The following is a 21,135-nucleotide window of genomic DNA, read 5'->3' as shown; positions in this document are numbered from 1 at the left end:
TGTGTATAAGAGACAGTCTTGGGAGACAGCAGCAAAAACAGTTTCCTCACAAAAAGGCTGGCAAGCCTAAACTGGAAAAGGGACAGCAAGGGGGAGATGAGAGAGCTTGTCTGGGTGCAGAGACCATGGGGAGAGGAGAGAGGAGGCCCAGCAGCTATAGGAGCTCACCCTGGCCCTTGACATGGTAATGATGCAGACACAGACATGTGATAAGCCCTGCTCTGCACACACTTTAAAATCTAAGTAGCTTATGAATAAGTAATAATCCCTTATTCCCAGTGCCATAATCTATATTTAATTAAGAAAATAACTAAACGGTGGCAGTAAAAGTGGCTGTGTGGGGAAATGGAGACAGAAACACTGTCGGATAAACTGCAGTAAGAAGGGGAACACAAGGCAAGCTCAGCACGGCAGAGGCAGCAGAGCCACGGCCTCCAGCTGGCCATGACCTCAAGGCAATCTGGTCTGCAGAAGACATGTCTACAGCAATCTCTGCCACAAGCAGCTTCTTGGGTCAACAGGTGAGCTGAAGGTTGGCCAACAGGGACTGGGTCATTCACACACAAGTGTGAATCTTCCCCCCTGTTCAGTCCTGGTGGTGATGCTGGACTGTGCATGGAAAACAACTCACCAACCTGCCAAAGCAGCCCATGCCCTATACGGGAGCATTCAACAGCACCCAAAGCAGCAACTTCAATGCTGCTACAACAAGTTGTTCAGTGCCCGCTTCTTACAACATTTCTGTGCTAAAGCATCCTTGGCCAGGATGCTGCAAATGTCTTGAATTGGCAAATGAAAGCAAGTCCTGCTAGCTGACTAGCACTCAGGGCTGGCATGCCACAGTAATCCACGCTGTTAGACTGGAAGGGGCCATGCCAGGCCAACGCTGGGCCTACGCCCAAAGCATGTAGAGATGTTCATTTCACGTATGCAAGAGCATGTCAGCCCAGGCTAGAACCTATGGCAGTGCACCCCTGGGACCACCATCCTTCTCACTGTCACCTCAGTGCCCATGGGCATTAGCTACTTTTCAGACATCTTTGCCAGCTTGGAGCCAGTGCCAGGTCAAAGACTGGAGTTTGGCTTTTCTCCTGGTCTCCGTGCTGAGAGCACTGCAGATGGTGCTAATGTCAGCTCTGATCAACCTCTGCTTTGGACAAAACAGAAAAGGATAGACAGTGCTGTGGTCAGAGATAGTCCAAGTACTCTGCACCTGTGTCCACAGCCCTTCCAACATCACCAAAAGCACTTATCAGCCACAGCCCCAGACCTTTCCCACCTGGCATCTTCCACTAGTTCCCCAAAGCATCACTGCAGCCCTACTCCATTAACTGTGTTTTGCTTATCATTTCACTCATGGGGTCTGCAGGTGACAGATAACCCTCTGCTTCCTTAGATTGTCAGCAGTGGAACTGAGCGCACATTTTAAAGGCTGGATTAAAGAAAACAAAAATTCTCAGTCCACATACTATATATTATAAATAGACCGTCTGGTTTTTTAAATTGAAAAACAACAATAATCACTGCTAAGAGCCTGCTGAACAAAAGCAGCCTTATTACCAGTGGGACAGATTCATTTTTACCAAAGAAACACAAATATTTTTCAAGCTGCTCTTGAGCTCCTGAAGTTGCTAACATCCTGCTGCTTCCCCTCATCTCTGTCCCGGGGAGCCGTGGGAGGCACAGAGCCACAGCAGGGACGGGGAGAGTCATGTGGGCAGTGCAAAGCAGGGACAATCCTTTCAGCTGTGGTCCAGAGAGAGGGAGGTACTTTGGGGGAGGCTCAGCTAAGCCAGGCTGCAAAGAGAGAGAGATGCCATCCGTTTTCAGTTGCACTCTTTTCCTCTAACTGCTGTTTTATGGTGGAGTGACAGGAGGTCTGAGGAAACCAGTGGCTTAGCCTGGGTGCAGCTGAGGAGTGAGAAGGGGACAGGCTGTGTTGCAAGGGGCACAGCCATTCAGGTAAGCTTGCCTTTCAATTCCTATTAAGAAGCAGAGAATAGCACAACTTTCCAAAGACCTGGTGTGCACAGAGCCCACGAGCACACAGTAGGTGCCTGCCACTGTGAAGGTTCTGTGCTGGGAGGTATGGTCCACGGCAGCTTGGTGAGCAGGTGTATGAGCTGCGGGAGTTCTTGGATTTGGGTGATCAAGGGGAATAGCTGAGATAACTCTACCTCACCGTCCCATCAGAGATGTTGCACTGCCAACAGTAAGGTCCAGAAATGGGCAATGAATGTGCTGACAGGCCTGCAAAGGCTGGAAGTAGACAGATGGGATCCTGAAAAACTGCCTGCCCTCCACTTCTTGACTGGAACAAGTGACTGGAGCAGGGAGATGGGTCTGCAGAAATTGCCATGAGGAGCAGGGTGCATCTCAGTGGGATGAAGAACATTGCCACCAGGCATCAGGGCTGGGAGAGAGCACAGCAGCCAAACACAGGAAGGGAATAACCATCACTCCTGCAGGGTGCTGCCCCTGAGACAGGCTGCACTTAGAAAGGTAGGCTGAGATTTATGCCCTGCAGAAACAGCATCCTGGGCACCACAAGTAGTCCAAGGGCTGTCTGAAGGGTGAAGAGTAGGCTGAGTTCTCATACAGAACAGACATGGGAAAGGAAAATCAAAGCAGTCCCAGGTCTTGAGATCTTTCTCTCCTCTCTTCCCAGGCCATAGTACAGTGAGATCACTAGGAACCACGTGCTGGCTGCTAAATCTAATCTGCCACGTACTTTGGGAACAGCATGGCACCGTGGAAGCTAGCAACATGCTGCAAAGGTGGCTGCCAACCCAGAGACAGAAGCATGCCTTGAGCAGGTGGGAGACTGGAGCTGGTGGAGCTAACACTATTTTATCTGGGTTTTGGTCCCTGAATCAGAGGGCTGGACAGCATTAGCCATTACTGATCTGGAGCCAGAATCTGAATGACTGCAGAAGAAACTAACACTCATTGGATCCCTGCCTGGGCACTGTTTCAGGCACAGCTGCCAGCAGGCTCATGCAGTTGGCCTGTCCTGTGTTATGATGAGAACAAGTGACGTGGGACTGACAGTGTCCCACAGCCCTGGCCACACCAGCAGTTACCCTGAGCACAGCACTGGAGCAGCCATACCCTTGGAGATAGGCTAAGAGGGTCTTCTCTCTGCTGGGAAGACAGCATGGACTTCTCAGGCTGACGTACCAAGTGATGCTCACTGCTCCATGCTGGAAGTTGTCTTTCTGAGTGCAGCGTGCAAGTTCAAATGTTACAGAAAGATAAGAAAGGTGCAGCCTTGGAGATGGAGGAGAAAAGAAAGGAACAAAAACAATTTAGCAATGAATATATTATGTAGACATGTCATGCCTCTTGCCTGCTGGCGTGGATTAATATCCATAAATCAAAGAGGAAGGGATTGTTTTTAATGCTGGAGATGGAGGCTGGTCCTCAGAAAATTGCTAAGGGGGCATTAATGAGGAGAGACATCTGGGAATGGCTCCAGGTGCACCGGCTGCATGCACGGGAAATTCTGCAGAACTGCTGTCAGCTAAGATTTATTCCTGTACTGTGGATGCATGTGGTTCATGAGGATAAAAGTGTGGGGACCATAGGTCCCAATGTGGAGGCGTTTGTCAAGCTCAGGAGGAAGGTGGACAGTTCCTTTGTTCTCTGCTCCACACAGAAGCTCCTCACCTTCCTTCCTCCAGGCCTCGGCTTGCACACCAGGAAAGCTGGCTCCATCTTTTGACTTTGCTCAGCAAGAAGGTCCACATGGACTGATAGGACAGTCTCAGCCTATGAAAGCCAGGGGCTGAAACTAAGGTGGGGCATGCTATTAAATCCATCCTGCCTCTGCTGCACATGCAGTCACCAGAGACAGGAGCCAGGGACAGAGTTATCTCACAGCCACCACCATTGCTGTGACCCAGAGGATGGGGAGCAGCACCTCTTCCTGCTGTTTAAATAAGCACTGGATTAGCCAGAGATAATTACAGCTCCTTGGTTCTAGAAGGAGCCCTCCAAATGTGAACAAAGGGGCTCTGACATGACATGGAAGGGACAGGTGGCAGAGGCTCAAAGTACGGAGCATCCCTCTATGACATTTCTGGAGTCCACCCTGATGGTGACTAGTGAGTATCTGGGCAAGAGGCAACTGCCCTGTTGAATGCACAAGCCCCAGTGTATTCATCAGTGTCTGTCCTCCTTGGGATGTTTCCCTTCCAGCAGCACAAGTCCCCTGCCAGGATTTCAGAGGGACATTAAACACAGTGGAGATAGCACAGCATGACTTTTCACATCCCCAGTAGGGCTCTGCGTGGTGGGGGCTGCTGTTGGAAGGGGGGAGTCACTTTTCCTGTCAATATTTTTTCCTAAGGAGAAGGTATTGAGTGCCAGGATTTCACTAATCACATGTCATACACATTTTTAAAACCCTTGAAATCTTCACTTTTTAACATCGCACTCGTCTTCTCCTTTCCCACCTGCCCCATTATCTGGCATTGGTGGCCTCTCATGCCTGCTTTCCCTCTGCCCATCCCGGGACCACCTCCTTCCACTTGCACTGACCCACTTCAGCAGTCAGATTTACAGCTGAGCTGCTCACTGGGGGAAGAGGCTGGATTCACAGAATAAATCTGCAAAGCTGGGGAGCCAGCCGGGGACGACTGAACAGAAACAGTCTCTCCAGGAGAGAGCCACCCACACCCGCGCACATGGGGAGAGGTGAGAAACCTGCCAGGGAGATGACTGGGAGCAAAGGATGCTAAGAAAGCATACATTCACATTATGAATGGATTAGAGGGGAAAATGGAAAAGAAAACAAGGCAGGAAGGCAGCAAGGGAGTGAAGGGCATGGTAGAGAGGGGCCCAAGGTAGTGGGAGGAAACCCACCAGCTAGCCAAGATAAAAAGCCCCACCACAGCACGGCTGCTATTTTTCAGCTTGGACTGCAAGTGAAATGTGTGATTTGGGAGAAAGCTTGGTCCTAGCAGGGGGAAAATCTGTTACCAGGAGGGTGACAAGGGGCGTGGATAGGGCAGGACAGGGAGCAGGGAAGTTGTTGGCTTGGAGTAGGGAAGGGGGAGATAGGAAGGATCTCAAAGTCTGCAGGGACTTTGCTGTGCAGAGGGAAAGGAGGGATGGAGGAGGCTGAGCATTTGGAGACGCCTCAGCATTTCAGGGCTTATTTGAAGTGAACAGCCAGACCTTTCGAGGTTCATCTCTCATCTGATGAAGCAGCCCTGGCTCCTGACAGTGGAGCAGAAGTAGCTGCCATCCCAGAGTCCCAGCGGAGGGATGGAAACCCCAAGCACAAGATCTGGAGGGCTGCTACAAGCAAACCCATGTGGCGACATGAGAAAGCCATGCTGGGGCTGAGCTCACAGGCAGATAGGCTTAGCCCTTGGAGAGTGGGGAATTCCTGTTTGTCAGTGTCTCTCTCTGTTTTCCCTGATTTTATTGTGTTTTGTTTAATTGAATCACACACACACATGCACACAAAGCCCCAACTCGTGGTGCAAAGTCTGTAAGGAAATGAGCAGCAAATTATTGTTCCAGGAGGAGCAATGCTGAGCAAACACATGACACTTGGCACGAGCTGCAAGCAGGAGGGAGTGAAGCAGCAGGAGAAAAGGGGGAAAGAGGAGAAACCTGCAGAGAGGGAAGAGGGAGCTGTAAGAGGGTTTTCCAAGGGAAAATGAAGCTCAAAAGAAGCAGAACATGGGAAGGAGGAAAACCCAAGAGGAGAAGGGAGAGGGCAGCACAGAGGATGCTGGTGTTACCCGTAAGGTCACTGTGTCCAAACTCTCCCTGATCCCTGTGTGGAGCAGTTCAGAGCCCAGGAGGAGAAATCTCCCACAGTTCAGGGCTGGGGGATGGCTGGGCTGAAGGGACACAGCCCAAAGTCCCAGGAGGCCTTCACTGCTCCAGAACTCTCCTGACCAAATATGAACAAAATACCCCACTGACCACAGTGCCCTAATTCCCCCAGGCCTCCATCATGACCTGCTCAGCCTCTCTTGGCATGGCAGTCGTACCCCTCTCTCAGCCAGGACCCCTGCTCCCCTTCCTCTTGTGATGTCTGGGGTACCTGCAACTCTACACAAGATGCTTATCCTCAGGAAAATATGCACTACTGAGGAACGATGGACATGCGGGCTGAGACCATGAAGTGCTGGGGACATGCTCCAGCACTCCCCAGGCTCCTCATCTCCAAGGAGCAGCACTCCAACAGCACCGTCCAAACCCTGGATGACTGATGCAGCCCTCGGCTCAGCCAGGGCTGGCGGACCATCAATCTCCTCCACTGTGACCACAGTGCTGAGGGCAGGGACACCAGCAGGGAAGGCCCATCTCCAGGATGGAGGGCTGACTGCAGCAAGGCAGCTCTCTGGCCTCTCCTCACCTCCCAGCTCACCCCTGCTCATGGGGTGCTGGGAGGTAGCGCAACATTGATTAGCCACTCTATGAGATGAGATGCTCTTCAGAGCTGAAGAAGTGTGAGGTTAAAGGACATGAGCATCCTGTCCAGGCTTGCTGTGACAGGCCTCACCTGAGTTTAGTCACAGCCAACTATGAAGCCACTCTGGAAACCAAGACATTTATTCAAAGGAGCAAGCATCATTGCACACACAGCTGCCTGTGTGAAGGAGAACTTCAAAAAGGCTGACAGTCACAGAGCCCAGCAGTAACCTTTGGCTAATTAGCTGTCTTGATTTCCTTGTAGTTTATTTTTACACTTCTTGGGCTCTGAAATGCATTTACTGTAAGGTCAGAAAGGTCATGGTAAATATAAAGCTTCCTAGCAATAACTATATCCGCCCCACTGGGCTTTTGGGACTGATACCTACAGTTTAGCTTGGGACAGACAGGCTGACAATGCTTTGCTAAGGTTTTTGTCTTGCATGGGACTTATTGAGACTGTGTTGATGGAGATGATAAAGGCTCCTGGGGCAAAGCAGGTATCTGCATGGAGCACAGTGAGCACAGAGCAGAGGGCACGTGTAAAAGCACTTTCCTGGAGTCAAATCATAGATGAGCAGGAAAGATGGAAGGAGAAGCCTGCAGGATGTAAAGCCATGAGCCAGCTCAGGAAGGAGAGTTGAGGTCAAGGAAAGCAGGCAACTAGAAAGGTGGGAGTGATGGTGAACACTGCAGAGAGGAGCAGGTGGGACCCCATTCTCAGCATTAATGAAATCATCAGCTGGAGCTGCTGTCCAGAGAGCCTACCTGCTCCTGGGGAGAGGAGAAGGGAGCTGGGAGAGATGCTCTTGCTAGATCTCAGTCCAGAAGGGATCTGAAAGCCCCAAGCCCCGTTGGGACAGAAGATGACTGTGCTTATTGAAGTGGGTCGCTCTGCTCCCCACCCCACCTGTGCTTGAAGTACGCCCATGCTTCACACATCACTGCATAGTGCCACAGTCTCCCTGCTACCCTTGTTGGAGGGTGGGGACTTGCACTGTCTGGGACCTGATCACCCAAAGGTTAAGCTGAGGGTGACCACAGCCTGAGCTATCCCTGCCTCTCCCCATAGGGGCATGCAGCCCGCGCTGCCGACAACTTGTGGAACATCTGCCTTCCACCAGCTCTTGTGGCTCCAGACCTGGCGCTGGGATGAGGTGTGAGACCAGGATGAGCTGTACCATCAGGAAATGCAAAAGGTAAGAAAACAGCTTCATAATCTCTGTGCTGTGATCTCCAGCACAAACCACTCAATACGTGGCTCCCCCTGGACTGTGCACAGCAAAGATCAGTGGAAGGAAACCAGAAAAGAGACTGTTGTATTAATGATCAGAAATGAAGTGATGGTCCTCTGCCCCCAGGGCAGTGCTATGCTGGTCAGGAGACCTCTGAGTACCTGCAGATGGGTGGCAGGCACCCAGCGCTTCAAACAGCCCTCCCCACCTCGGCTGCCACTCTGCCTGGCTGGCTGGGTGTCAGTCTTCATGACTGCCCTGGGTACCAGTTGGACAACTCGGTGCCAATTAAAATCCAGGCTGTTTTATCCTTTGAACTGGAGAGAAACAAAGCCTGTGAATTCAACCTTTGCCCTTTTTTTTTTTTTTTTTTTTAAATGATGTCAGGAGTTGAAGAGATAGAACAGCACCAAGTGCAGCTGCTGGCTGTTTCATCATGCTGCTTGAACTCCACCAGCGGAGGCTGCGCTGGAGTTGGTAGCCCAGTCACTTAGCTCCAGATCTTTGATTTTAAGGGTCAAATCATTATGAACTCTCTCAGGGAAGTTAATAGGAAGTTTACCTTTGCCTCAGCTATGTAAAATCAACAAGAAATTCCCAACTGCCCATAGTGATACACCATCCCATCTCCAATCCCAAGCATCCCTTCCCACAACTCAAACTCATGTTACGTTTTAATTTTCAAACCCACTCTTATAATTAAAGCTTACATTGCCTGATCAGAACCAAAATGTCTCAGATGATTGGCAATATGACGAAGAGCTTGATTTCAGGGCTGACATCAGCCCGCACTCAAACCTGAGACTCCCCACTTCCTCTGCTGAGGTTAATGTATTTCAGGACTGAGCTCTCTGCTGGGATGATGCACCTGCACCTTTGCAGCACAAGGCGCCACACGGCTCCATTCAGCCCCTCAGTGTGCAGACGGTTGGACCCTGACCAGGAAATCTCTTTGGCTAGCACCCAAGCACCTGAAACGCCCTTTACAGCTCCCTGTACCGACCACCTGCACTTGAGTTGCTTTAAAGGATGAATACCATGGGCACAGTTTCAAAGCATCTTACTGACCATAAGGTTGGCAAGCAGAGCAAAGCACTTTGGTACCTGTAGTGTTAAAACCACACACAGAAACGACGGTGAGCAATAAGCAGTGAAGGTTTCAGCAACAAGGAAGGAGTTATTACATTGTTCCAAGCAGACAAGGAGGGACCTGCAAGCCCTCACCTGTATCAGCCCTTCTATTACCCTTGGACAGATGTGAGGGACACCGATGTAACCTGAGCATGGCCAGAGCCATGGCATGATGCAGAGATCCTTTAAAGGAGTTGGTGCCATTCAGGAAGGGAAGGTCCTGAACTTGTAGGTCATGCATATATATGTGGGTATACATTATTTATACCCTCCACACAACAGCTGCTGGCTGTATTTACAGAATCTTTCCACTGACGCCTCTCTCTGAGTCATGGCTGCTGTGTAAAGCTCCTTGACAGACCTGGAGGATGAGCGATGTGGTAAAATCCCAAACATGAGTATTGCATCGAAGGTACAGTAATTATCAGAGCACAGATAAATAACTGCTTCCTCACAGTGTCAGGGGTGTGGGGAGAGCTAGGGCTGCCCAACCACCCTCCTGGAGCTTTCATCCCTGGGCAGTGGCAGTAGCTCAGGGTCACAGTGTGTCCGTGCTGGTGGCTCCCGGACAGTCCCAGCTGCTCCTCTGAGGTGCATTGAGGGCGTCTGTCCATGCTGCTGGCACAGGAGCTGGGGAGCTCGGTGAGGAGCTGGTGGGTGGACTTGAGTGGGATTTCTCCTGCATGGAGATCTCTGACAGTCCTTCACGCATGCCTGGCAGTGTAAGTCACTCTTCGTTTGGCTGACACTCAGAAGAAAGCCTCGTGTGAGACTTTTAGAGGATGCTGCATAAAAATGGTGGGAGATTTCCCCACGTATCCTCACAGATGGGCTGTGGTGAGCTGGACCCCATGGCGCTATGTAGTGCAACATGAAGAGGGGTAGCTGGGACACTACTAGCAACCTGTCCTGCCACTACATCTCCCTTCTCCTGGTGATTTTCCTCCTCTCATTACTGTATTCCTTATTTTCCCCAGGACTTTGGCCTGCTGTGAAACTGCTGCTGCATCAGCTGCCCAAGATGCAGGAAGGATATGTGAGCATGCTGATGGACACAACAGACACTTCCGACAGCAGGTACCCTGCACTGCAACAGGCATTCATATTTACAGACATTATTGCCACCGGCCCTTGAGGTTGGACAGGAGGCCTTCCACCCATATGAAGCTGGAGCCCAGCTCGGGGGGATAGCTGCAGCCCTGAGGAATCAGTGCAAGGAATCAGGAGCAAGACATTGGGGAGGAGCATTACTTTCACAGTGGGTTTGCTAGCAGGGAAATCTGCTCCTTCCAACTCCACCTCTCTGCTGAGTCAGTGACTCCCCCCACCATGTATTACATTTTATAAGTGCAAAGCAATTTCCATTGAGGGTAGGGACACTGAAACACAGAGAAAAATAAGAGAAGTATCTTATCTTTCTTTAATCCCCATCATCCCAAAGGATCCCAGCACCGTTTGCTTTACTTTCTATATGTATGCACAGTTAATTAGCGCTACCACAGAACTGCAGGTATTCTCAGATTTAGTAGGGGGAATATCTTGTAATAGGAGGGTAAGCAAATTGTTTCTGCTGTTTCTATTACAGCCAACTTTGATTATCCAGGGTAATGGGATAACAGGGACAAAGCAAAAACATGGATAACATGAAACCTATGCAAATTAAGCTAGGAAAAAAGTGAGGCTGAGAATAATGGAGGAAAGAAAGGTCAGAGATACTGATTAAGGAGCATGGAGATCCCTGCACTAGCACGGCCCTAAAGCTCACAAATCTATTCACAGTGGCACCTGGGCACAGTAGTTATGGAACAAATCTATAGGGTCTGCCACTATGCAGGAGAAGCAGAGACATCCCCTGCACAGTAAAGCCAGGCTGCAGCAGAGGCAGGCGAATTGCATTAATGCTGAGCATTTCAAAGCCTCCATGTGAGGGATTTGTCATTAAAATGAATAAGATTTGGGCACTCAACCCACCTCCTCCCTACGTGAGCAGGAAGAAGCCCAATTTAAAGGTCAGCATCTTAATGGCTTTCGCTGTGTATATACCAGGATAATTCCTCTCCAAACAGAAATCCAGCACCTGCTCAGTGAGCCACAGCCACTGTTTGAAGGAGCACGACAAGAGCATCCACAGCTGAGGAGGTACAGGGATAGACAGGTATAGCTTCTCCATTAAAACAGGGGGGGAGAGGCTAAGAGGAGAAAAGAGCTGACTCCAACCACATCTCCTTGCAGTAAGGCCCAAATTGAGGAAAGGAAACAATACTTGAGTTCCTCTGTAGTCCCCTGTTTCGGGAAAGACCAAATTCACTCTCCTCTGCCAAAGGGGATATTCAAATCCTCGGCACCAATATCGTGGAGGCAGCTCTGAAAAATCTCTGGTGGTGGGTGGATAAAAAAGGGCACCAGTGGAGATGAGACAGAAAGAAGAGAAGGAGGAATCATAGAGGAAGACGAACCTTCTTAATAGGTTTTATTGATTTAACCCAAAGAGAGAACAGTAGGGGGAAATGTATGCCATTTAAATGCAAACCAGCAATAAAAATAATCATTAGAGTCATAATCTCAATCTGTTAGCATTTTATGTATAAATGAGCTTAATGGGAAATATTTTCCATGTAAACTATTTGCATTTACTTAGTACGAATGAGCCTCTTAAATATAACTCAATCATTATCACGGACTTATTTTAAGGGGTTGTTTTTAGTCTTCAGTTCTTTAAAGTGCCTGATGATTTCACAGCCCCTTTTAAACCTGACTTGGAAAAGCTGCTGGCCCACCCCAGCTGTGATCCAGTGTCCACATCCCTGTGGATGTTCCTGTTTCCATACTGGAAATACATGTGGATTGTGACAGCAGTTGAAACCATCACTCTTCACCCAAACGGTGCTGAGATTTTGTGACTGGCCAAGAAGACTCCACCGCTCACTCAGATCTCAGGACCTTTGACTGAGGAAAAGTAACTTTAGAGCATTTTTCCAGCCCTTCATCTTCCAGAAGTGAGAACCACCTGACAATCTTTCTTAGCTTTTCCTCTCATAAAAGAGGAGGAAAATGTGGGGTTTCCTCTTTGCGGAGGAGCTGCAGGGCTAGCGGTGAAGATGCTGAGCCTGCAGCCTGGGTGGGATGCCCTTTCCTGGTGCAGGAGGGGAAATCAGCTGTGTCCACCTGCATCTGAGAAGGAGCTTTTCTGGCCAGTGTCTTGTCCCTAGGATCAGCCCCATGGGGACACAGCACTGCCCACGTGCAGGTACTCAGGGGAGGTCACTGTCCCTGTGACTCCCACACCACGCGCATCTCAGCCACAAAGAAAGAAATAAATACCCTCTTCTGCCTGGAAATACCTTTTAATCTCCATGCTAGATTCTCATACACTGGTCTGGAGTCTCAGCTGGGACAGGCATGATCTCAGTTAGGATTCCACAGGCCTCTGCTAAACCAAGGCTGCTATTTGATGCCACGTGCTGGCAGGGGCTGGGGCCGCTCTCATTCATGACACCAGGGGGTTCCCACCACCCTGCAGCAGCACCTACCCTGCCCCAGAGGGGAAAATATCCCATGGATCTGGTAACCTGGACCACCGTCCCCGGTGCTGGGAAGCTCACAGGCCCCTTGCAGTCCCGCTGGTGGCAGGGTGCTTGCAGGGCAGCGGGTGCCAGAGCAGCAGCTCTCTGGGATCCAGGCAGCTGCCAGGGTTCTGTGCCAGGGGCTGCATGGGCAGAAGCCACCACAGCTCCTGGAGCGGGTTTGGCCCCACGTCCACGGCCAGGGGAGCTGATCCAGCCCCCGATGCACGGCTCAGCACCAGGTCTCCAAATGCACACCAGACCTCATGCTGCGCGGGCAATTCAGGCTTGCAAGGGGGTTATTAAAATCCCTTCAAAGCTCATGTCAGCCATTTTGGTGTTAATATCAGTGGCCAAGAGGCCACTGATTTCCCCACTTTAATTTCCAAGCAGGGTGGGTTTGGCGGGCAGCAGTGGGAGACAGGGAGCAGCTCAGGTGGGAGAATGCAGTGACGCATCTCGCGCTGTAGACAGGTGGGATTCACAGTTTAATCCCATCAGCCAAACATTTCAGTCAGGGTTTTATTTGACAGCATCTATCCCTTGCTGGCCGTTTCAGAAGCACGTTAGCTGCCAGGATCCTAGAAGGTGAGTCCACCTGAGTGCCTAGCTCCAGCAGGGCGGCTGGAAAGGGGCTGATGGGGCTGCATTGCATCAGGCTCCATCACGTCTGGCAGGTGGGACTGGGCATCGCACCCAGGCACTTCCCATCAAATGCATTTGGGGGTTCAAACCTTTTCCCCCACGTTCAGCCTTGTGTCTGCACTAACTCACAGCCTCTCTTGAACTCAATGGGGGTGAAAGGAGGGCTGTTCATGTCAGTCAGGTGAGTCCAACCCAGCTCCTGGATTTTGAAAAAAAGCCAGGTAATTTCAGGATGTGGTTACCATCATGCAGGCTAAGATAAGAGTAATCAGAGCTTCAGGCCATAAGCCGATTCCTTGAGAATCTCAGGAAGGAATTAGCCCCGTCTTCTCCGCCCTGTGCCGCCTGGCAGCATTTGCACGTACAGGCACACACTGGGCGGGAGGCTGAGCCATGGGGCCACGCACGTCCCAGCGCTTGCCAGAGGCAGGGTGACAAGGACCCTGTGCGGGCAGCGCAGAATTCCCATGGGCAGAAGAAGGGGCGTGGAGAGCAGAGAAAATCTGCTCCAACCATGATCTGCAGGGCAGGTATTGCCTTAACTGCTTGCAGTGGCACGGCAATGCTGGGATCTCCGAGATGTCCTTCCCCAGGAGGTGCCCGCCCCGCTTCTCCCCCGGTTTCAGGATCTGTTTGCAGCGGGGATTCCTCCACATTGGCTGAGAAATGCATTGCAATCTCTTAATAGCTCATCCTGGCTGGAAGCTTTTCTTCCTATGTAAATACTATGTGTATAACAGTGGCCTCGTTTCATACTATGGAAGTGCATCAGATGTAGCTAAACATACTGAAGATGGCTTAAATTATCCAAATCTAACATTTGGTTACGTAGTCTGAAGATTTCATTGAATTTTTAGGTTAGAAAGCACTGTAACTGCAGTCCGACCTCCTGGTTAGTGAATTTTACCCAGGGATTTAAAGTAAGTCTGACGATTAATCTCCAGCCTTCTGACAGACAAAAATTAGCCAGGTTCATAAGAAAGAAGGGTGGCTGCTGGAGGCAGATTGATCAAAAGTCACCTGAATACCAAAGTCCAAAATGACCAGCATCTCTGAAGGCAGCATGTCCTGGCTGACAACACTGCCACAAGCCAGTTACTTTGTTTTAGTTTGTCTGATTTGTGAAATGAGGGTAACAAATAGTTCTGAGGTCACAGCTAGTATTCAAAAGCAATACTGGTACTGCTGTTTTCACCTAGAAAACGCTGCTATTCAAAAATCAAGTGTTAGAGAAAAGCAAAACTGGTGGTTGCCAGCAGTCGGCCAGATGGCTCAATGAGGTGGTTTAGGATGACAGGACCGCCAAGGAGATGTGTGACACCAGCAGACCCAAGTCCCATCCCGTGTCCCTGCCCCCCTGCCCCAGTGCCGGGGTAGAGGGGCCAGGGAGGTGGGAAGGAGACATGTCTCCCTGCAGCCAGCATCTTGTGCCACGTGGCAGGTTACCAAGCAGCTGAGAGTGGGCAACGATTTCTTTTGCCAGTTTTCTAATCTATCTAATAAGCAAGAAAATAAATCAAGCTGACAGTCACCCAGGTGGTTTTGAGCCTCAGCTCCTCACAGTCCCCTTGTTCTTCCAGCCCATTTTATAACAGGGTTATAACCCGAGGACACAGCAATAACTCCTGCTATAATCTTTTCTTTACTAACGTCACTTAGCAGATGGAGTCATTTAGAGGTGCTCACGTTTAAATGAGTGGCTTGCCCTGAAAGGGACAGAGCTGGGGCTGCTGGCAAGGTTTTCAGGATCGTTAGCCTAGAAAATGCTTAGCATGGGAAGCAGTTGGCAGGCAGATTTCACGGACATGGCACCGTTGTCCTCTGCCAGCAAAATTACAAGGCTGAAATCCTGGAGCTGGATGGGGCCAAACTGTTCACAGCAAACAATTTAATTGATGAATGAAGTGAATTGCCCAGGAGATGATTTTTAGTCATCTGCACATTGCATGAAGCTGCTCAGAGGACAGTCCATGCAGTCAGATGTTGCCAGCTACCTGCCAACATCAGGGACAGGCTGGCCAGGGCTGCCCATCATGTGGACCTTCAACAGTCACCTGGGCACCTGGTCCCTAAATGAGCAATCCAGGGTCGCAAGCACAGCCACCTCCAGGCTTGCCAATCCAGAGATGTTATGATTCCCTACAAATGTTACTGCTCTTAAGCCTTCGTGGCTAGAGCAGTGATGGGATCATGCCGAAGATCTCAGCATCGGCTGTTTGAAAGGGAGCCTGCACAATGTAAGGAAGAATGGCGCCAAACTAAACAGCTCAGCTACTTCTCAGCTTCTCCAAGAAATTCAGTGGCAATCTCAGAAGACTCTCCTCTCTAGATCCCTGATGCCCTGAACAATGCTGCACGGGCTACCTTCATAAACTCCTTTCATTTGGTCTAATAAAGTAAATTAGCTTTCCAGCTCTCCCAAGGAGAATAGCTGTGGAAATGTACATTGAGATGAATGCTTGCAACCCTTGAAAATACCTCTTGCTTGTGAAAAGGCTTATGAGAAATTAATAGAAGGCACAATAATTACCAAAGAAGGGGGAAATATTGTTTATGCTGGCTGGGCAGCATTTGACCCAGCCCTTGCAGAGGCTGGGGAGAAGAAGGAGGAAGGAGGCAGGGAGCTGAGGCATTAATGGCAATCATTGTTCTGTGGGGAGCAATATCTCACAGTGTCCACGGAGACCAATCCCAAATTATTCAGCCTAATAGTTCTCAAAACAAACTCTTATTCTGCTCCTTTGTGGCAGGCATGAAGCTTTCTCTGCAAGTCCCATTTTACATCTTTGTAACTCAGTGCTGGATGGTATAACACTCAATTGTGAAAACTCTGCAGGAGCCTTTGATGCAAGCATCTTTGAGATGCAGGGCTTATCAGCTCAAATAACACAACTGTCTTTTATCCTTTGTGTCCCAAGCATGCTGTTTTGGCACTTATATTTGTAATTCATTGCCTGGCTCTGGGTCTGGATCCATCAGGACAGGCAACGCTGTCTATCTGTCTGTGTTGCTGAGATATGTGTGTCTGCCTGGATGGACCCAGGCACCTAAGCTCTGCTTATCTTCAATGACGCTTAGGTTCCTAATTGATTAAAAGTCACTTTGGAAAGGGGGTCTTAAGAACTGTAGACTTGTAGATGCTTTCAAAATGACTACCCCCAAACCAGACTGTCCATCTTTTCCCCCTCCCATCAGGGACTGCAACCTCTTGGTCCCCTCTGGCCTTCAGTGCACCTCCAGCCCCACCATTCCTCCCAGCCAGACCAGCTCCAGCCGGCAGACCTGCCCGCCTTTCACCAGCACTACATTTTCTTCAAAAAAGGACAAATGAGGTGGAAGAAGAAAAGGTGAAAACATGATAATAGCTGTGGGAAAAGGCCGCTGCTATAGACTTGACAATGCTGGAAATGGAGGCTCAGAGAAAAGTTTTTCTCCAAAAATTACTCTTTTCAATCTCAACAGCACACTGAAGAGAAGTTTAAGCACACTTTCTAACACCTTTTGTACTCAAATTCCGAATTCACCTGTCTACCCAAGTAATAACAGAAATAATCTTTTTTCATCCAGCTGCACATTTTGCTATAGAAATTTGTTTCCATTAAACTATTCCCTTTTGTCCTCTTAAAAAGCATATTTTAAATAATAACAGTGTAAAAAAAATTATATACTACCCAAAAAACTCAACCCTGTCGACTGTGCACTTTTATACAAAAGTTATCTCTTTCTTTCAACGGATTGATGAAAACCCTTTCCATAATGTCAAGGTGGAGATGAGAAAGAGGGGGAAAATTTCTGAGTGCCCAGCACAGCTAGTCATTTTAACAGGGAACACAGGGAAAACTCTGGTCTTAGAAAACTAAGTTACAGCACAACATGAACCTGATGTTCTTCTGTTTTGTAAATTACAATTTTGTAGAAGTTGGTATGGAGGCACACATTGCAGTGCTCATCTTGGGAAAAAAATGCACTCTTTCCATATTCCTCAAATCTTAACAGGAGATATTCTTTAAATCTTAATAGAATAATGTGAATTCAATCTTAAAAAAATAAAAATAAATATTATAACCATGATAACTTTCACTGCTACCACAACTTGAGGAGGGCAGCAGCCACAGCTCAGCCACCCAGGCTTTCCCCAGGAAGGTTTGGACAGCACTCAGAGAAATCACCCCAAGAACGCAATGTGAGAAACACAACCCTGGACTGCTGTCCATGTCTGTGCCAGACTCTTCCCTCTTGGAAATGAATGCCATGAGGCTTCCCTTCATGATCCACTCCTGGGTGAAGATTTCCAGGCACCTGAACCCTCCCCAGAGACTTGCTCCATCCACGTGATCCCCGTTGGCTCTCTCCCATGGCTAGACGTCTCACACCAGCTACTTCTCTCACTCCAGAGATGCAGTTGACAAAGTCACCCCTTACCTTTGTGCCTGTGTGTTGGTTCCTTCTACGGTCATGAATATCTCCTAGTTGTTGTCTGCAGGGGCTGGGAGGCACGCTGCACGCAGCATTCAAGATCACACAAGAAGGTCACCAAGCCGGGTATTTGAACTGCAAGGGGAAAAAAAGAAAACATAAGAAGGAATTCCATCAAGGGGTCTAAAAGACTGATTGATGGCTTGATTAACATGAAACCATCCGAGGGACAGCACAGCTACTCAAGCCGTGGATCAGACACAGAGACACAAGGATCAGATGTAAATGGGAAGAGAACCAAGGGGAGCTCCAAATGAGATCAGTTGCTCAACATAGTAACTAAAAGGGAAAAGAAATCCACCCACCAGCAGAGGAGGGACTGTAAGGAATGCTGGAAGGGGACCTGGGACTGTAGGGAAGACGGATAGCTCTGGGCATGCACAGGGCTGATGGTACCACACAGACATCAGTGCAGAGCTCCTGGAGGGGCGAGGAGACACTGCCACCACCCGCACCCGCCACCCAGCACAGAGAGATTTTAATAAGCTTAATAATAATCCCTACACCTGGGGATTTGTCTCATAAATGTGTTTTTAAATCTTAAGTGTGATTTTATTGTGCTCATTGGTCACTTTCAACCACCTCTCTGTTTTTCTTTTACTTTTCGATGCCTGGCTGGGCAGGGCTCTCTATGCTTACCACTGCTGTTAAGCTCCGGCTCACCTGTGATGTGAGACAACCAGTATAGCAAGAAGAAGTGACACTGATTGTAACAGTACTCATCTTTGTGATATTCAATGTCTTGTTTTATTATGATCAACATAATAACAATAATAGCAGTATTCGTGACAACCATTTTATTATTCTTCCTGTTAGTAATATTCAGACATGACCTAAGAGGTATTTCAGAAAGACAACACAAATCCAGTGCAAAATCCAGGAGAACAGGGCAGTTAATTAAATGTCAGAGTGATGGACAGAGCTGGGACAAGCCTTGAACAATATCAGAGAGCTGGACAACTTCTGACAAGCACAGGGAGATGGATGGATTTGGGACACGTCCCAGACCTCTCCCCCAGCAGAGGCAGAACCCTCCCATCTACATGCATCTTTAAACACAACATTGTTCCCTGTTCTGTTGCCGTTTCATTGACTTATGCAGGTGAGGAAATTTTCTGGAGAAAGCTGTCCTCTAAACCATGTCACTGATCCCAGTCTGATCTGGTGACATTTTATTACCTCCAAATGGTGCAAAGAAAATAAAGAGCCCCATTGAAAATGGCAGCATCTTAAATGTGGTTTTTAACCAGCGTATCTGTGAATTCGCAGCAGGTAGGATTTTTTTTCGCAAAAGATTTCTTCTCCTTTTTCCAAACCAGACATTCACAAGAGAGGTAGGCGGAGGACAGTGAACGGGGAGAGAGGATGGCAGCTGGAGGGTGTTGCAAAACTCCAAGTATAAATATTACAGAACAAAAGCAAGCCTGTGACAGATACCGGGCAATCTGTAAGTCATCAGGAGAGTGGAGAGCATAATAGACTAATCAATCAGGTAGACAAGGGTGAGAAGTGTCACGGGGAGGCAATAGGTAGTTGGAGGTCAGTTATGAAATATAATCTCTAAATTGGAAGGAGAAGGACAGTAGCGCAAGAACAATGACAGATATTTGAATGCAGGTAGGTGAATGTTGGATTGGTGATTTCCAGGAGAGTGAATGTCAGATGAGAATATTATGGGTGTAAGAAAAAATAACCTGGTATTTTAGAGATGGGCATATACTCTGTAAAGTGAAAGACTGAATTGGTGAGACTTTAAAGTGTAGCTCCATTTCAGAAAATGCTGTTGAAAGACAGACAGTGGGGCTCCCTGTTGCTTGTTCCTCTGGGTTTTCAGACAAAGTTTGTCAGGTTAGAAGCAAAAAAGGTGATGCTTTTCCTAAGTGTAAGTCCTGCAAATACCACATGGGATCTGAAAGCCAAGCCAGATCCTTTCTACCTTGTGCTTTCTCATCAGTGATCCCGGCATGCATAATCTCTAATCTAGTTAGCTAATATGCAGGGAAGTTGCACACTGCCATGCATGAGAAGATGGGGATTCTGCAGGTGAATTTAATTATTCCTTCTACAGAGAAAGTGGGTGTCAATAAGGCACAATTCACTCTCCATTACCTAGCTGGGCTGCAGGGTGACAACAAGAGGCCAGGCAGCATCCTTTACTTCTCTTGCTAAGATAAGCAGGTATATACCATTAGACCCAAAGAAAAGCTTGACTTAACATGAAGTCATTTCTACTGACACTTTTCTGACCTTAACTGCGTACTACAAAGGTATCACACAGTCCTTCTAACAACAGCTAGACCCAAGCAATTAGCGCTGAATGAACAATGTGTAATGAATAATCACTTTGGCAAACTTCACCTCATTTTATGCTCACGAAATGTCCACATGTAGATTGCAAAGTTCTCACATTTCTTTGTTAATGGAAATAACTTGCTATTTTTTCCCCTGAGCAAATAGCACTGTAACAGTTCACTGAAAACAATCGATATTCAGAACGTTGGCTGTGCTGATGGGTTATGCCAGCCACGTGGTGCTGCTTCAGCTCCTCCATTGGGTGAGGGATCAGAACAGCTCCAAGAATTGCAAATCAGGACTGTTACCTCTCTCATCTGAAATTCCCTTTTGCCAAACCTGTCAGCGTTAGAGCAGGTTCACTGGACTGAGTATCAGCCATGGATATGGGTCACATGGGAACAGAGCCAGCTGTGGGCCCTCTAGAGCTGATGGAGAGAGCCAGGTATTGTCAGAGACCCCTGGAGAGGTGGACACCAAGCACATGCTGGAGAGCCCTTAAACCACGTGCTTAACTCTCTATGCCTAGGGCTGGCCAGAGCAGGTGAGATCCTGCAGAGAAAGTGGACACCAGTTTGCAGCCCAGGAGGTGGCACGCTGCTCACATGAGGCTGGACCAAGGGCTGGCAGCCGACCTGCCTGGTTGCTAATGAAGCTGAGAACAATGTGTGCTTTAACGGACTGAGACACGCAGGGAGATAAGAGAGCACGGGGCAATAAATCAGGCTTTCAAAGCAGAGCATATTAGGAGATCAATGGGACAGATATTAGACCAAAGGAGCAAGCACCAGAGAGACAGGAGCAATTCTGTTCCTCCTCCTTCTCCCCCGTTGCTAAGGAAATTTTTTTTTCCCATTTAATAACATCCTCATTGTTTTTAAATGAGCAGCAAAGCCAGTGGGTTCCACGTGGCATTAGCAATGTGTTTGTGAAAGGGAAAGCAACTGGCTCCTAGAAGGATTTGATAAAAGCCTCTCCAAGCTCTGAGTGATTTACAGCTCGGGAAAACAAACACAGACTGATACAAATGCAGAGAGAAGCAAAGACGGCACCGACATCCAGGTACACTCAATTACCAATTCATCAGGCCAAGTGAACTTGAAGGGCTTTTCAAACTCTACACAGCTCTAAATTAAAGGAAATCTTTAGATGGATAGCATTCTGCAATAAGGGGAGAAGAAGACTAATTTGTTGATCTTCAGCTTGGGAGCCCTCGCCTTTTGTGGGCAAAGGGCCACAGGTGAGGGTGGCAGGCAGCAGCTCCCCCTTCCACGTGAGCCCAGGGAAAGGACCAAATGTCAGGATGCCTTTTGCACACTGCTGCAAAGCTGCCAGTACACACCTCTCCCTCCCTCCCT

The 21,135-nt window shown here is 48.7% G+C and overlaps 1 protein-coding gene across 7 annotated transcripts in view; it reads right to left on the bottom strand.

Moving 5' to 3' along the window:
- ELFN1 (extracellular leucine rich repeat and fibronectin type III domain containing 1) overlaps positions 1–21,135 on the bottom strand; it is a 101,436-nt gene that overhangs the window by 31,731 nt on the left and 48,570 nt on the right. For 5 of the 7 annotated variants that reach the window (XR_003399468.1, XM_026859006.1, XM_026859005.1 and 2 more), the window contains exon 3: positions 17,432–17,560. The gene's annotated coding sequence lies outside the window, so the exon portion shown is untranslated. Of the gene's footprint in view, positions 1–5,756; positions 5,912–17,431; positions 17,561–21,135 lie in introns of all 7 variants that reach the window. The other 2 variants (XR_003399469.1, XM_026859007.1) reach the window with 1 other exon arrangement.

This window comes from Athene cunicularia, assembly GCF_003259725.1.
Source record: "Athene cunicularia isolate RWA chromosome 14 unlocalized genomic scaffold, athCun1 chr14_part1, whole genome shotgun sequence".
Classification (NCBI taxonomy): domain Eukaryota; kingdom Metazoa; phylum Chordata; class Aves; order Strigiformes; family Strigidae; genus Athene; species Athene cunicularia.
This window is presented reverse-complemented; position numbering and strand designations above follow the sequence as displayed.